We start from the raw sequence: 6,000 nt of genomic DNA, 5'->3' as shown, positions 1-6,000 counted from the left end.
AATTATGGGTGTACATACGTTTAGGTTACGTGTGTTGCCCTTGGTTCCCCCCCCACCGAAGTCCGTGTTTCAAATATGTCCATCCTTCGGGTAGTGCACATTGCACTCCTTGTGTATACAAATACCCGTCCCCTCCTCCCTCCTTGCCTGAGTAGATATGTTTCCTCAGATTTAGAAAATTATTTGCTATTACTTTTTCAAATAATGGCTTTCTGTTCCATTGTCTCTTTTTTCCACTATGGAAGCCTAATTACATACACCTTAGATTATTTGACCTTGTCCCAAATCTATATTACATTCTGTTTGGGGTTTTCTTTTCTTTCTTTCTTTTTTTTTAAGAGACAAGGTCTGCCTATGTTGCCCAGGTTGGTCTCAAAGTCCTGGCCTCAAGTGATCCTCCTGCCTTGACCTCCCACAGTTCTGGGATTACAGATGTGAGTCACTGCACCTGGCTTGTTTTGGGTTTTCTATTTATTTTTCTCTCTGTGCTTTATTTTGAATATTTATTATTGACTTGTCTACTGGCTCACTACTCCTGTCTGCTGCTGTGTCCAAGCTATTGAGTTTTTATTCACTCATCCTGTGAGTTCTTAGTCTCAGAAATCATTTTTGGAAGTTCTAAAAAGTTTTTTGGATTTTTTTCCCCATAAATTCTAATTCTCAGTTGAAACATTACATCTTTCCATCCAGTTTGTATTTTTCTACTTTTTAATATATTAATCACAGTTATTTTGAAGTCCTTGTCTGCTGAATCAAGTATCTGGATCATCTCTCATCTGTGTCTAGTCACTGTTTCATCTAATTATTGGTCACTTTTTACAGCTTTTTGGACTATTTAGTAACTTTATTATGTACTAGACATTGTAAATGATAGGTTACAGAGAGAGGCTCTGGATTATATTTTTTCATTTTCAATTTCCTGACATATGGATTATGTTTAGTGTTCTAAAGGGTATTTAATTTTGCTCTGATAGCTAAATTACTAGATGGTCACTTTGTTTCTCTTAAGACCTGGTTTAGGCTTGTTGGGGTCGATCTATTGATATTTCAGTTTTCTCCTTACTGGTACACTGTAGTCAGTAATTTTGTGGGTGGCCTTTCTGGAGTCCTAACTAAATGTGTTGTATGTTCACCTATGCCTTCTTTTTTTTTTTTTTTTTTTTTTTTTTTTGAGACAGAGTCTCACTCTGTCGCCCTGGGTGGAGGGCAATGGCGTCATCCTTGCTCAGGCTGATCTCGAACTCCCGACCCTGAGCGATCCACCCGCCTCCGCCTCCCAGAGTGCTAGGATCACAGGCATGAGCCACTGCGCCCAGGCCCACTTATGCCTTCCGCTCTAACTTGACCCTCAATCCAACATCTCCCCTGTACTGTTTAATATCTGGCATCTCTGCTCAAATTCAGCTCTCAGCTTCCCAACAGGTACTTTCTTCCAAGCTTAGTATTTTACCCTTCACTCTGCAGACCATGGGATTAGCCAAAGATCTAAAGGCAATTTCCGAGCAGATTTCTGGGTTCTCCTCCTGCTGGTCCCCCATCACTGCCACCCTCTCCCCAAATCGCAGGCTCCTTAGGAGCATCGAAATCTTATTTCTGCCTCATCCCTCTATGAAAACATTGCTCCTTGCTTGAGTTCCTGTGTTGATTTCTCTTAGAGCCTAATCACAGTTGTTCGTTCCATTTTTCTTGTTGTTTATGGCAGGAAGGTAAGTATGATACCATTCACTTTATCATGGTCAGAATTGGAAGTCAGCATTTTGCTATCTTGATTTTAGTTACATTTCTTTAGATACTCATTTTAAAAAGCAAACTATATGGATCATTTTGATTTTTGTTTCAAATTTACTTCATGGTAATTTTTTTATTTGGTAATATTTCCCAACATGTGGACCTTGAGCACCTTTATCATTTAGATAGAAAATGATTGTCTATTTTTTAGCAGCATCCTGGTTAATATAGGAATGTTACGGTTGGCGTAGTCAGCTTTGGTGCTCACTCTGTTAAGAGATAGTTTGTTTGATACTCACTTGGTTTGAAATTTGTCTGATGTTGAGAATCTGCTCTGGTTTGACCCTACTTGAGATAAGCATGGTTCTAGCAACAGTTCAGTTTTGGCAAAACTGATCTGCTATCCTGAGTGACTCCCAAAATGGCAGCCAATAGAGTTTAATTCCCTTGCCCTTAAGTTTTATCTCCTGTGAAAATTCAGCCACTTTAGGGGAAGCATAGCAGAGTAGGCTGTGTTAGTCATTCACACCCCTGTGAGAATGGTGTGTCAGATCTCTTCATGCAGAACTGGTTTTAATAGCAGATGGGAAGAGAACTCCTTGGCATCTAAGACGGTGAAAAGGGCGATACAAGGCAGGACAGCGTACGTAAAATGGAAGGGACAGTAAAGATAAACCTGGTCATCATTTTAATCCTCCCCAAAGAGTTAGGCTCCTTCAGTTTTACATCTTTTCTTTCAAGAAGTTCTTAGTGCAGTGTGATAGGTACTATAATAAGAGAGAAAAGTAAAAGATGATACCAGTAGTCTTGATCATTATCAAGTAAGATCTAAAATGATAAAGACAGATTGACAGGACACAGAAATCGGTAAGGTGGGTGTCTTCCTAGGAGGGGTCTTGGGTGGCTGCTGGTTGTGTATGGGAAGGAAAGCTGTTGTATATTCTCTTCTCTTTCTAATCTTAAACTATGTGAATATGTTACTCAAGAAAAGAAAAAAATGACCAAGCACATGCATTTACTTTTGATCCCTCCTGAAACTTCCTAAAATGACAGTAAAGATATGTGCATTTTTAAAACCCTTAAGGACAATGGGAATAGGAGGGCAAACAACAGCAGGAAAAGATCTGGAGTCTGGAAAGATAGATAAAAAAATTAAATTCTAAACCAACCAGTAGAGAAAGCCAGTGTTTCCCACAGAGCCCGGCAAAGACTTGGAACTGGGAACCATAGATGCACCTGAATGTGGGAGGTAAATATGGGACTGACATAGGAGAGTTGGTGGAAGTTCTTAAGAAGCAGTTAGATCCCCAGCTCCCTACCTTAGCTTTGTACCGATGGACAACTGCCCACTACTACTGCAGGTAGGGAACTAAAGTTTACTTTCTGGTGAGGGTAAAGCAGGTTTTCTAGACTCGGCACATCAGCCAGAGTTGAAAGCAACACATAGAGCACTGAAAACATGGGGTTAAATGAATGTTTGCATACCAAATACAGAGGCTTCTGAGCTGCTCCCCACACCGGGATCCAATAGCACAGGTCATCAGGCTCAGATACCTTCCAGGCAGGAGAGAGGACGACCTCCTCCAGCGAGGCTGACCAGCCCCAAAAGAGCAGTCGTCAGGGGCTCTCTGACATGATAGCCAGCCAGATGATCCTACAGTGAAGTCCACAGTGGACTTCAGACAGCTCTTGAAAGTACCTTCTCCTTAAGTAGGAGCAGAAACCACGTATTACCAGATGTCTAATTCAAAAGAGACTAAACTAGATTTGAAGAAAAAGACTCTGCAAGGAGATGAAAATTTTATATACTCCAAAAAACTATGATTTATGTTGTCAGGAATAGTATGTTATATACATATGTTTTGTCTCTCAGTAAGAGATATGATATTCATGGAACAAGAACAAAATGCTATGAGAGGATATTCAAATAATTAAAAAATACTCTTACAGATTAAAAATGTAAGAAGTTTAAAATTCAGTAGAGGATTGGACAGTGAAATTTAGAATATCATTCAGAAGCTAAGCAAAAAGACAAAGAAATGAAAAATAAGGGAGAAAAGATGAGCATATTAGTAGATCAGGCCAGGAGCACAGCATCCAAATAATAGAGTTACAGGGGAAAAAAAGAGAGCATGAGAGAAAACAGACCAGAAAAAATAAAGAATTAAAGAAAATTACCCAGAGTTTAGAGAAACAAGTGTCTAGATTAGAAGAGTCTATCACCTGCCCAGAACAGTGGATGAACATAGACCAACACCAAAGATCATCATAGTGAATTTCTGAATAGCGGAAACAAAAAAAGACTTACAGGTTAAAGAAAAAAAATAGGTCATAAACAAAGAATCAAAAAGCAGAATTATTTTGGACTTCTCACCGATGACATTGGAAACCAGAAATCACAGGAACAATGATTTCAAACTACAAAGGAAAATTATTTAATATTTCTAATCTACAATTCTGTATCCAGCCATACCATTGAGTATGGAGGTAGACTAAGGATATTTTCAGATGTCCAAGATCTCACAAAATTTTCCTTCTGTTCACCCTATTGGAACCAATGAAAGATGAACTTCAGAGAAACAAGAGTAAAGCAAGAGAGAGGAAGGCATGAAATACAGGAAATGAGGGGTCCCACACAGGAGAGATTCAAGGAATCCTCAGAATGATGGTGATGGGGCGGCACGTGGGCCTGAAGCACCAAGGGCAGCCAGAACAATGGGGTCAGGTCAGAAGGCCCCAGGACAGCTTTTGTTAAGAAGATGAAATGCTTGAATACCTACTGTATCTGAAGATGCATTTGGAGATTTACACAATTGGCAGAGAGTTTGAGATTAAATTATTGATAGGTGCATAGAAACAAAGTAAAAAAAATAATAATAATAAATAGTTATTAATTCTAGAGGAAAAAAATGTATAGGAAAGAAAAAGTAATCCTAATATATTGCACAGCTCACCTACATATAGCAATGAGATAGTTATAGTAATGTCAACACTGGACATTGATCTAACCAAAATTATAATTATGTGAAAAGGAGGAAAGATAGGAAGGTAAAAGTTTGCTGTTGTGGGTGTATAGTCACACTGAGGGATGGCTTTTCTCCCTTCAATATGTATATTGTCTAGAATTTAAGACATGGACCTTTTTGTTACTGGTAAAATTATAACCTGTTACTATGGTTATTGTTCTGAAATAACATTATTCTTTGCTTTCAAAGAGAGGAAATGAGCTGGCAGTGAAATGACCTTTGCAGTAAAGTTTGCTGAAAAGGCAATATCCTTTAGAAGTCCTCAACTCAGACTTCAGAAGAGTCTTCTCACCACCACTCCCAGCCCTCAAAAGTCCTTGCAAGTCATTGACAACACAGGAAATGGAAATTTTGCCAAGAAATAGGGAAATTCAGGTATCTACAGGTCCCCAAACCCTAGGGCCAGAAAAAGGACTTAGCAGACATTTGTGTGCCCTAGAGGCAGAGGGACGGAAGTTTTGACAGGTGCTTAGGTGGCTAAGTGCTAGTTATAGGTCTTTTACAACCTTGTCACTTCCAGCTGCCATCTGGAGGCATTCAGAGAGCTGGAAGATACTTAGTGAGGTGGTAAAATCTGGAGTTGATGCCTGGCTCTGCTATCTTTGTGTCTTAAGCAAAGTCACCTAACCCCTTTGAGAGTAAGATAGGGTCAGTCATCATCACAGGGGGAGTATAGGTATTAGGCAAAATAATTTAAGTGGGAATCTTTGTAAATAGAAAATTCTTGTACAAATCTTGGTTTTAGTTGGTGAGTTTCTGTATGTTTTGAGTTGGTCTTTCTACAAATTTAACTTCTTTCTCTGGTATGTTTATTGAGTCCATGTTGGTTCGTGTATTAATTAAGGTCTAGGCTAAGGTACTATAACAGACCCCAAAATATAGTAGTTCAAACATGGTAGAAATTTTTTTCTCCCTCATGTAATAGTCTACAGCTGTGCCATCCAATATGGTACCACTAGGCACATGTGGCTGTTGAAATTTAAATCAGTTAAAATTAAATAAAATAAAAAGCTCAGTTCCTTAGTTGCCCTGGCCACCTTTCCAGTGCTCAGTGGTCACTTGGCTAGAGGCTACTGTGTTGGACAGCACAGAGAGAGTATTTCCATCATCACAGAAAGTGCTGTAGGGCAGCGCTGATTGAGAGGAGTGGTCCAGAACTTGATGGGGGTTCTGCTCTACAAGGTCATCCACAGCCCTGAGTTCCTTAAATATTACTGTTCTGCCATTCCCAAGGTAAGGATGCACA

The 6,000-nt window shown here is 39.4% G+C and overlaps 1 protein-coding gene across 4 annotated transcripts in view; it reads left to right on the top strand.

Moving 5' to 3' along the window:
• Nucleotides 1-6,000, top strand: part of ATG7 (autophagy related 7) — a 245,173-nt gene that overhangs the window by 199,994 nt on the left and 39,179 nt on the right. The gene's annotated exons all lie outside the window — the stretch shown is intronic.

Source organism: Propithecus coquereli, unplaced genomic scaffold (assembly GCF_000956105.1).
Source record: "Propithecus coquereli isolate 6110/MARCELLA unplaced genomic scaffold, Pcoq_1.0 Scaffold461, whole genome shotgun sequence".
Classification (NCBI taxonomy): Eukaryota; Metazoa; Chordata; class Mammalia; order Primates; family Indriidae; genus Propithecus; species Propithecus coquereli.
Note: the sequence above shows the minus strand (reverse complement) of the source record. Positions and strands in the feature narration are given on the sequence as shown.